This window comes from Eschrichtius robustus, chromosome X, assembly GCF_028021215.1.
Source record: "Eschrichtius robustus isolate mEscRob2 chromosome X, mEscRob2.pri, whole genome shotgun sequence".
Lineage (NCBI taxonomy): Eukaryota > Metazoa > Chordata > Mammalia > Artiodactyla > Eschrichtiidae > Eschrichtius > Eschrichtius robustus.
Window position 1 is genome coordinate 33,087,939 of NC_090845.1, and position 12,496 is coordinate 33,100,434.

The window sequence follows — 12,496 nt, forward strand, 5'->3', positions numbered from 1 at the left end:
CTAGTGGTTAGGATTCCAGTCTTTCACTGCTGGGGCCCAGGTTTAGGGAACTGAGATCCCACAGGCCACGTGGCCAAAAACAAAACAAAACAAAACAAAACAAAACAAAACAAAACAAAACCGCCGTTCCCTAAGACTCTGCGCTTCCACTGCAGGGGGAACGGGTTCAATCCCTGATCTGGGAACTAAGATCCTGCATGCCGTGTAGCATGACCAAAAAAAATAAATTAATTAAAAAAATAAAATAAAACAGTTTGGTCATTGTTCAATAAGTTTAACATAGAATTATTGTATGATTTAACATTCATAGGTATATACTGCCAAAATTAAAAACAGATGTTACAGATGTTCAAACAAAAACTTGTACATGAATGTTCATAGCAGCATTTTTTGCAATAGCCAAAAGGTGGAAACAGCCCAAATGACCATCAATAGATGAATGGATAAACAAATTATGATATATTCATACAATGGAATATTAATCAGCTATAAAAAAGGAATGAAATACTGATAGATGATATAACATTAATGGACCTTGAAAACATTTTGTTAAGTGAAAGAATCCAGACACAAAAGACCATGTATTTTGTGATTAAATTCAACAATAAATTTTAAGAAAACCAACAGAGACAGAAAGCATGGTGGTGGTTGTCAGGGGCTGCAGGGGAAGGGATAATGGGGAGTGACTGCTTAGCAGGGACAGTATTTCCTTTTGGAGTGATAAATATTTTCTGGAACAAGATAGTGGTGATGATTAAACACATTGTGAACATACTAAATGTTACTGAATTTTACACTTTCAAATGGTTAAAAATAATAAATCTTATGCATTTTACTACATTTTAAAAAAAGAGACATTCTTATGTAACTATACAGAAAGTTACTTATGTTATATTTTCTTTAAAAAGCAAGTTTTAGAAACGAGTGTGTAGCATGATGGGGCACAGATGCATACATGTGTGTAAATTGGAATGTATCTATAGTTTTAGTTAAGATAATGCTAGCTGTCGTAACAGATAAGTCCCCAAATCTCAGTAGCTTAAGGCAATTGAGGTTAATTTGTTGCTCATGTGGAGTTCAGAATGTGTTTTTCTATTCTGAGTGAGCCTCGGTCTTCTAAGCAGTGATTCGGCGTCCTTTAAAGTATGACTCTGCCATCTTCAACATTGTGATTTTTTATCAAATGCAAGGGGAATGACATGAAAGTACACACATGGGAATTTTTATGGGTCTGGCCTAAACATGTAGCACAGCACTTAGGATCACATTTCCAAAATGTAGTTATATGGCCACATCTAACTGTAAGGAAGACTGGGAAATATAGTCTAGCTTTTTGCCCCGGAAGAAGAAAGAATAGGCTTAGTCAACAGCTAGTTAATCTCTTACACAAATTTTTAGGAATATATTAATCACCTTACCTCTGGTAAATGGGTCAGGGAAGAATATAACTTTCTGTCTATTTTGAATTATTTTCAGTGAGCATGACTATTCTTATGGGCCGAATTGTGCCTCCCTCTTTCAAAATTCATATGTTGAGGCCTTAGCACTCAATACCTCAGGATGTGATTATATTTTGAGCTAGGCCCTTAAGGTAAAATGAGGCCATTAGGGTGGGTCCTAATCCAATCTGATTGGTGGCCTTAAAAGAAGAGGAAATTTGCACACACAGAGAAACACCACCTGTGCACACACACAGAGGAGAGACCATGTAAGGAAACAAAGAGAAGGCAGCCATCTATAAATCAAGGAGAGAGGCCTTAGAAGAAACCAAATCTGCCAATTCACTCCTTGGTTTTGGACTTTTAGCTTCCAGAACTGTAAGAAATGAAATTTTTGTTGTTTAAGCCACCCAGTCTATGGTACTTCGTTATGGCAGCTCTAATGAACTACCATATTTTTATATGACATATTTTTATAATGAAATAGAAATTAAACTTCAATATGATTACCTAAGTTTAATTTTCAAAAGCGAGAGAAACAGCCTTCCCATACCCTAATAACAAAATCTCTTTCCTTTTGGGTAAGTGCCTAAAATATTCTTTAATGTTTTTACATAAAAAGATTTATGAGCCACAGTTTTAAAACACCCCAAAAGTAGTACATCACTTTCTAACAACAATTAAGTTTCAAATTCATTAGAAGGTTAATTGGCTCACTTAGATTCTAACAATGCCCGTATACTGCACTGAATTACTCTGTTTAAAATTTGCAAAGATGGAGAGTTGAATCCTTTTATATGTTTATTTTTTTAAATAGCTGTGTTTCTGCTTTTCAGTATTTTAAAATGTTTCTATTTTTATTGTAAATACTGAATATTATGATCAGAAGTTTTTTGTGTCCTCTGCATACTACTGTTGATTAAGCAACAAGAAAAAATGTGACAGTTAACAAATATTTATGGAGCGATCACCACAACAAACAAGCCAAGGAAGAATCTATATATTGTTGAAACATACTTAATGCAGGCATTTATATATATGTGACAAATTGCAAGTTAATGCAAGTCTAACTCGGTTGTGGCTGGAGTGGCAACTAACCACCACTTCTTTCTGGGATGTGGAGAGGACTAAGGTATTGTCTTCGGGATTTTCTCCTTGCATTGCCCTGCCCTGATACTGGATTGCCTTGTCTGACAGGAGGTATCAAATTCTTCATCCAATCCAGCTCCATGCAAGGTTGTTCTCTTACAGCTATCAGAAGCAACATGCTGATTATAGAATTCTAAATCCATAGAATCCATGTATTCTATCTCCATCCTACAAAATTCAGCTACTGTATTTCACTTCTCTTTTTCTACATCAGTTTGAATTGCTGTTGTTCAAACCTGTGCCATGCATAATTCCACTAAGTAACATCATGCCCCCAAATTCCAAGAAATGCCTTCTCTGTGCATCTTGCTCGCACATACTTCTACAGTTTGCACATACTTTTATAGTTTTAGAAAGAAAAGTATCATCTCTTGTGATAAGCTCTATCATTCAATTGCCCTTTCATTTGTAGCAATGTACATTTTTTCTATATAAAGGAAATGAAGTAAGAGCCGGAAACAGGGGAAAAGAAGAGAGTTCCAAGGTTCAGTGAACTCTCTTCAGGTTTCAAAAGTGATATCCGGATCTAACATATCATAATTGAAGACATGAGTTCCTAGTCATACTAGTAATACTCACATAATTCTATAAATGTGATCCTGTGATCTTCACTGTTCTTTGAATTTAGTCCTGCAACTTTTCACATTTATTTTAAAGAGTATTTTACTTTTCCTATGATCATTATTAGCATCCTTCTGTGAACCTATCGCTAGAGCAAGATGAGCATTCCAGGAGCTGAAGTGGGCAGCCAGGGAGCCCAGTGGTGCCTTTTTCTTAGAGAGATAAGTCTAATTGGATTGGGTGAGAGGAGATGGAAAGTTTATCCATATACATAGTCATTAACTTACTAGAGCTTCCTCTTAAGACTACTTAACACTGGAATTTTATTTTATGTATATGTACATATGTGTGTGTGTGTGTTTCCTCAGAAAATGTGTGATATTAAATTTGCTGACACAAGTTTTGTGGCTTCCAGGATATAAAGAATGGAAAATTTTGGAGCTTCTTTGGAGAGAAGAGGAACATTGTTTATTTTTCTGTAAATGAAATCAAGGCTGCCTTTACCACATGCAGCGGCAGTCCAAGGCTGTGATTCACAGAGTGAAATTACCACCTGACCCTTGGAGGTTCTAAGTGCATCAACAAACAGCAAAATCTCTTTGTTGTGTGCCCAGAGAGGCTCTCCTAATCACCCAGTTCCCTCACCCCGAACACAAACACACACAAGAACCAAGAACTCCCAGGGTCCACCAACCTTGGCATTGTTACAAAAATCAAGATAGTAGAGAATGCAGTGCCTACTCTTGAAATAAATAAAATGATTCCCTTTGCATGCAAAGGGAATTGCTAAAAAAAATTCAGTCAGTAGAAGAACAGATTGAAGTGTTGTATATGGTTTTATTTCTATTTTATTTATTTGACATGAGAGATCAGTCAGACCATGAGTGAAATAGATTAAAAACCTTGGCTCTGCAATGTTTTTCTGAAAAGTAAATATATCATTCAATATATTAGAACTAATATAGTCATCTCAGGCTCTAATTTATACAACCTAAGACCCCAGTTATGTATTATTTTGCCCAGGTTTCTTGTAAAACCTAAAGTTCTCCTTTTCTCCGCTTTAATTTACAAGAGCTTGTAAGAAGTACACAACATCACTATACGTTGAGACCAAAAATACTACTGTGTAACCATAGTATTCATCATGAAACTACTAACTAGATTATTTTGTAATAATAGCTTAACAATTAACTTTGGGGTTTTTTGTAGTATAACTATCCTAAGTATTTTATTAAATTCTCAGAGAATAGGAAAGCAGACAGAGCAGCTGCTGTTGTTTTATAATCACATGCTATTATTCTGTTGCCAGTAACTATGGGATGCATTTTCAATGTGGTCAGTTAGGTTCAGATGGTTTATTATGTTATAGTGATTATTGCCAGTAGAATATTTGAATGTCAAGTTCTTATTTAAAAGCGTAGAACTTCTGGTTTGAATGTGTTAGTGTAAATCAATGTGAAATCTCCTCCAGTACAGCATTCTGAGAATTAGAATGTAGACAACTACCTACTTGGGGTAATCTAATCTTGATCTGGTCTATAGACACAGAGGTGGGCAGAGCCCAAATCAACTATTTAAACAGAATTAAGTTGTCAAGGAAAGCAGCTTTTTTGACCTTTATTTTCATGAAATTATCTTCATCAGTTCTTTGTTTCATATAATGAAAGGTATTTTCATGAAAGACCATTATGGGAAATGTTTTAAAGATCTGAAGTGCATATAGATTCCCTTTTAGACCTTAATACAACAAAATAAAAGCTAATATTTATTAAATACTCCATATGTTATGTATATTTTAGCCATTGTATTTAATTACACCGTTAAACTGAGTGTAAAATTTTTCTCTCTCTTTTCAGCTAGGTTAAGTGACTTGCCCAAAATTACACAGTATCAAGTAGCATATTAACTGTCTCTAAAGGAAGATCCTCAGTGTCTTAAAATGCCAAGACTGGTGCTAAGTAATTCTAAAACAAATGAATGAGTCAGTCAAATCAATGAAGCATTTAACTTTCTGCTTGTCATTAAGTAGTTTCTAATTTTTAAAATAGGCTTTATTAGGGATGGACTGGGAGTTTGGGGTTAGTAGATGCAAGCTGTTACATATAGAATAGATAAACAACATATATTCAATATCCTGGGATAAATCATAATGGAAAAGAATATAAAAAAGAATATATATATATATATATATATATATATATATATATGAGAGTCACTTTGCTGTACAGCAGAAATTAACACAGCATTGTAAATCAACTATACTTCAATAAAAAATTGTTTTAGAAATAAATAAAATAGCCTTTATTTTTAGAATAGTTTTTAGTTCAAAGCAAAATTGTAAGGAAAGTAGAGAGAGTTCCCATATATCTCCTGTCTCCACACTTGTACAACCTTCCCAGCTATCAATACCTGCACCACAGTGGTACATTTATTACAATCCATGAATTTGCATTGATGCATTATTATCATCCAAAGTCTATACTATACATTAGGGTTCACTCTTGGCTTTATACATCCCATGGGTTTGGATAAATGTATAATGACAGGTTATACACCATTGTAGTATCATACAGAATACTTTTACTGTCCTAAAAATCCCCTGTGCTCCATTTATCCCTCCTCCCTAGCCCCTCTTAACCACTGATCTTTTTATTGTCTCCATAGTTTTGCCTTTTCCAGAATATTATATAATTGGAATCATACACTATATAGCCTTTTTGTATTGGGTTCTTTCATTTAGTAACATGTATTTAAGGTTCTTCCATGTCTTTTCATGGCTTCATAGCTTATTTCTTTTTAGAACTGAATAATATTCCATTGTTTGGATGCACCACAGTTTATTTAACCATTCATATATTTTCTATTTTTAAACATATAAAATAGGCAGTGAATAAGTAACTCCAGAGTTACATCATTGGCTCAAGTATACAGCATTCATGCAACTCTTCATGGCTAGTCCTGCATGGGTTTGCTTCGGATCTCTAGAAACTCTTTGCCCATTATTTGAGCTTATGAATATAAATACACAAATATAGACTTACTTGGACCAAAATCCACCCAACAAAGAATTCTAACAGCAGTTCCAAAGGAAATTTTGTGAAATAACATATCTGTGCTTCAAGGTACCAACTGTAAAATATCAAGCCATGGTTGTACAAACCCTAGTTTTTCCTCAGTAATGTAATAATCAACCACATAAAAAGAAAAATCCCTTGAAGTATATGCAAAGACAAAGCAGTCCTTCATTAATCAATCATATAATCAGGATTGTTCTTGGTTTATTGAGCACCAAAGGAAACTTATATCTGGCAGTTGTCACATCACTTTGATGACTGAAGGGAAACAGAGTAGATAATTCAAGGCTTAAAATAGATTTTAATAATTGATGTCCTTCTGCATTTTCTTTTGCTTTGGATGACCAATGATATTCTTTCAGAAAATAAATCTAAAAACACCAACATAAATATAGCAAAGCAGAAGTACATTCCTTTGTGTTAATTTTATTTCAGATATTTTAGCCTATTAGTACACATTTATTAATGGTACAAATAATGAGACCAATTCGCTGTGGTTCTGGTTCTTTTATCTTCCAAATAAGAAGATTACATTTACTTTTTTATTATTGTGGTAAAATACACATAACATAAAATTTACCAGTTTAATCGTTTTAAGTGTACAGATCAGTAGCACTAAGTACATTCATGTTGTTGTACAATCTTCACCACCATCCATCTCCAGAATTTCATCATCTTCTCGAACTGAAACTCGGAACCCATTAAGTAATAACTCCCAGTTGTCCCTTTCCCCCAGACCCTGGCAACCACCGTTCTACTTCCTGTCTCTATGAATTTAACTACTGTAGATACCTCATATAGGTGGAATCATAGAGTATTTGTCCCTTTTTTGACTGGCTTATTTAACTTAGCATAATGTCTTCAACGTTTATCCATGTTGTAGGATGTGCCAGAATTTCTTTCCTTTTTAAGACTGAATAATAATCTACTGTATGAGTATACCACATTTTGTTTATTCATTTATCCATTATTAGACAGACACTTGGGTTGCTTCCACCTTTTGGCTATTGTGAATAATGCAGTTAGCAACATTTGGTCCTGTCCAAAATGTCTGTGAGACATGTGGTCCATGCCAATAGGTCCTTGAAATTTGGTCCTATCCAAAACATCCATGAACATATTTGGTCCATGCCAAACGGTTTCAGACAGGACCAAATATCTGAGACCTTTTGGTATGGACCAAATGTCTTATGGACGTTTTGGACAGGACCAAATAAAAAGGACCTGTTGGAGTGGACCAAATGTCTTATGGATGTTTTGGGGTAGGAGCAAATGTCCTTCAAGGAATAATGCTGCTATGAACATAGGTGTGCAAATATCTGTTTGAGTCTCTGTTTTAAATTCTTTTGGGTATATATCCAGAATTGGAATTGCTGGATCATATGGTGATTCTGTGTTTAATAAGGAATGTCATACTGTTCTCCACAGTGGCTGCACCATTATTACATTCCCACCAGCAATGTACAACAGTTCTAATTTCTTCATGTCTGTGCCAATGCTTTCTATTTTTTAAATTTTTATAATAACTCTCCTAATGGGTATGAGGTCATATCTCATTGTGGTATTGATTTGCATTTCCCTAATGATTACTGATATTGAACATCTTTTCAGGTACTTATTGACCATTTGTACATTTTCTTTTTTTTTTTTTTACAATTGACAAGGAAATTTAGTTATTTCTGAGATATACATTTTAAAGTAATAACTAGAATTATGACTTATAACATTATACCAGAACATATAAGATTTTTAGAAATTTCATGTAATGTCTGAAACATTTATATTAACATATTTCCATACATATAACCCAAAGAAAGTTTAGTATTAGTTGTTTTTTTTTTTGTTTGTTTTTTTATACTGCAGGTTCTTATTAGTTATCAATTTTATACACATCAGTGTATACGTGTCAATCCCAATCGTCCAATTCAGCACACCACCATCCCCACCCCACCGCGGTTTTCCCCCCTTGGTGTCCATACGTTTGTTCTCTACATCTGTGTCTCAACTTCTGCCCTGCAAACCGGTTCATCTGTACCATTTTTCTAGGTTCCACATACATGCATTAATAAACGATATCTGTTTTTCTCTTTCTGACTTACTTCACTCTGTATGACAGTCTCTAGATCCGTCCACGTCTCAACAAATGACTCAATTTCGTTCCTTTTTATGGCTGAGTAATATTCCATTTTATATATGTACCACATCTTCTTTATCCATTTGTCTGTCGATGGGCATTTAGGTTGCTTTCATGACCTGGCTATTGTAAATAGTGCTGCAATGAACATTGGAGTGCATGTGTCTTTTTGAATTATGGTTTTCTCTGGGTATATGCCCCGTAGTGGGATTGCTGGATCATATGGTAATTCTATTTTTAGTTTTTTAAAGAACCTCCATACCGTTCTCCATAGTGGCTGTATCAATTTACCTTCCCACCAACAGTGCAAGAGGGTTCCCTTTTCTCCACACCCTCTCCAGCATTTGTTGTTTGTAGATTTTATGATGATGCCCATTCTAACAGGAGTGAGGTGATACCTCATTGTAGTTTTGATTTGCATTTCTCTAATAATTAGTGATGTTGAGCATCTTTTCATGTGCTTCTTGGCCATCTGTATGTCTTCTTTGGAGAAATGTCTATTTAGGTCTTCTGCCCATTTTTGGATTGGGCTGTTTGTTTCTTTAATATTGAGCTGCATGAGCTGTTTATATATTTTGGAGATTAATCCTTTGTCCGTTGATTCGTTTGCAAATATTTTCTCCCATTCTGAGGGTTGTCTTTTCGTCTTGTTTATGGTTATGTTTGCTGTACAAAAGCTTTGAAGTTTCATGAGGTCCCATTTATTTATTTTTGTTTTTATTTGCATTTCTCTAGGAGCTGGGTCAAAAAGGATCTTGCTGTGATTTATGTCATAGAGTGTTCTTCCTATGTTTTCCTCTAAGAGTTTGATAGTGTCTGGCCTTACATTTAGGTCTTTAAACCATTTTGAGTGTATTTTTGTGTATGGTGATAGGGAGTGTTCTAATTTCATTTTTTACATGTAGCTGTCCAGTTTTCCCAGCATCACTTATTGAAGAGACTGTCTTTTCTCCATTGTATATCTTTGCCTCCTTTGTCATAGATTAGTTGACCGTAGGTGTGTGGGTTTATCTCTGGGCTTTCTATCTTGTTCCATTGATCTATGTTTCTGTTTTTGTGCCAGTACCATATTGTCTTGATTACTGTAGCTTTGTAGTATAGTCTGAAGTCAGGGAGTCTGATTCCTCCAGCTCCGGTTTTTTCCCTCAAGACTGCTTTGGCTATTCGGGGTCTTTTGTGTCTCCATACAAATTTTAAGATGATTTGTTCTAGTTCTGTAAAAAATGCCATTCGTAATTTGATAGGGATTGCATTGAATCTGTAGATTACTTTGGGTAGTATAGTCATTTTCACAATATTGATTCTTCCAATCCAAGAGCATGGTATATCTCTCCATCTGTTGGTATCATCTTTCATTTCTTTCATCAGTGTCTTATAGTTTTCTGCATACAGGTCTTTTGTCTCCCAAGTAGGTTTATTCCTAGGTATTTTATTCTTTTTGTTGCAATGGTAAATGGGAGTGTCTCCATAATTTCTCTTTCAGATTTTTCATCATTAGTGTATGGGAATGCAAGAGATTTCTGTGCATTAATTTTGTGTCCTGCAACTTTACCAAGTTCATTGATTAGCTCTAGTAGTTTTCTGGTGGCATTTTTAGGATTCTCTATGTAGAGTATCATGTCATCTGCAAACAGTGACAGTTTTACTTCTTCTTTTCCAATTTGTATTCCTTTTATTTCTTTTTCTTCTCTGATGGCTGTGGCTAGGACTTGCAAAACAATGTTGAATAATAGTGGTGAGAGTGGACATCCTTGTCTCGTTCCTGATCTTAGAGGAAAGGCTTTCAGTTTTTCACCATTGAGAATGATGTTTGCTGTGGGTTTGTCGTATATGGCCTTTATTATGTTGAGGTAGGTTCCCTCTATGCCCTCTTTCTGGAGAGTTTTTATCATAAATGGGTGTTGAATTTTGTCAAAAGCTTTTTCTGCATCTATTGAGATGATCATATGGTTTTTATTCTTCAATTTGTTAATATGGTGTATCACATTGATTGATTTGCATATATTGAAGAATACTTGCATCCCTGGGATAAATCCCACTTGATCATGGTGTATGATCCTTTTAATGTGTTGTTGGATTCTGTTTGCTAGTATTTTGCTGAGGATTTTTGCATCGATATTCATCAGTGATATTGGTCTGTAATTGTCTTTTTTTGTAGTATCTTTGTCTGGTTTTGGTATCAGTGTGATGGTGGCCTCATAGAATGAGTTTGGGAGTGTTCCTTCCTGTGCAATTTTTTGGAAGAGTTTGAGAAGGATGGATGTTAGCTCTTCTCTAAATGTTTGATAGAATTCACCTGTGAAGCCATCTGGTCCTGGACTTTTGTTTGTTGGAAGATTTTTAATCACAGTTTCAATTTCATTACTTGTGATTGGTCTGTTCATATTTTCTATTTCTTCCTGGTTCAGTCTTGGAAGGTATATCTTTCGAAGAATTTATCCATTTCTTCCAGGTTGTCCATTTTACTGGCATAGAGTTGCTTGTCGTATTCTCTTAGGATGCTTTGTATTTCTGTGGTGTCTTTTGTAACTTCTCCTTTTTCATTTCTAATTTGATTGATTTGAGTCCTCTCCCTCTTTTTCTTGATGAGTCTGGCTAATGGTTTATCAATTTTGTTTATCTTCTCAAAGAACCAGCTTTTAATTTTATTGATCTTTGCTATTGTTTTCTTTGTTTCTATTTCATTTATTTCTGCTCTGATCTTTATGATTTCTTTCCTTCTGCTAACTTTGGGTTTTGTGTGTTCTTCTTTCTCTAGTTCCTTTAGGTGTAAGGTTAGATTGTTTACTTGAGATTTTTCTTGTTTCTTGAGGTAGGCTTGTATAGCTATAAACTTCCCTCTTAGAACTGCTTTTGCTGCATCCCATAGGATTTGTGTCGTCGTGTTTTCATTGTCATTTGTCTCTAGGTATTTTTTGATTCCCTCTTTGATTTCTTCAGTGATCTCTTGGTTATTTAGTAACGTATTGTTTAGCCTCCATGTGTTTGTGCTTTTTACGTTTTTTTCCCTGTAATTCATTTCTAATCTCATAGCGTTGTGGTCAGAAAAGATGCTTGATATGATTTCAATTTTCTTAAATTTACTGAGGCTTGATTTGTGACCCAAGATGTGATCTATCCTGGAGAATGTTCCGTGCGCACCTGAGAAGAAAGTGTAATCTGCTGTTTTTGGATGGAATGTCCTATATATATCAATTAAATCTATCTGGTCTATTGTGTCATTTAAAGCTTCTGTTTCCTTATTTATTTTCATTTTGGATGATCTGTCCATTGGTGTAAGTGAGGTGTTTAGGTCCCCCACTATTATTGTGTTACTGTCGATTTCCTCTTTTATAGCTGTTAGCAGTTGCCTTATGTATTGAGGTGCTCCTATGTTGGGTGCATATATATTTATAATTGTTATATCTTCTTCTTGGATTGATCCCTGGATCATTATGTAGTGTCCTTCCTTGTCTCTTGTAACATTCTTTATTTTAAAGTCTATTTTATCTGATATGAGTATAGCTACTCCAGCTTTCTTTTGATTTCCATTTGCATGGAATATCTTTTTCCATCCCCTCACTTTCAGCCTGTATGTGTTCCTAGGTCTGAAGTGGGTCTCTTGTAGACAGCATGTATATGGGTCTTGTTTTTGTATCCATTCAGCAAGCCTGTGTCTTTTGGTTGGGGCATTTAATCCATTCACATTTAAGGTATTTATCGATATGTATGTTCCTATGACCATTTTCTTAATTGTTTTGGGTTTGTTTTTGTAGGTCCTTTTCTTCTCTTGTGTTTCCCACTTAGAGAAGTTCCTTTAGCATTTGTTGTAGAGCTGGTTTGGTGGTGCTGAATTCTCTTAGCTTTTGCTTGTCTGTAAAGCTTTTGATTTCTCCATCGAATCTGAATGAGATCCTTGCCAGGTAGAGTAATCTTGGTTGTAGGTTCTTCCCTTTCATGACTTTAAGTATATCATGCCACTCCCTTCTGGCTTGTAGAGTTTCTGCTGAGAAATCAGCTGTTAACCTTATGGGAGTTCCCTTGTATGTTATTTGTCATTTTTCCCTTTCTGCTTTCAAAAATTTTTCTTTGTCTTTAATTTTTGCCAATTTGATTACTATGTGTCTCGGCATGTTTCTCCTTGTGTTTATCCTGTATGG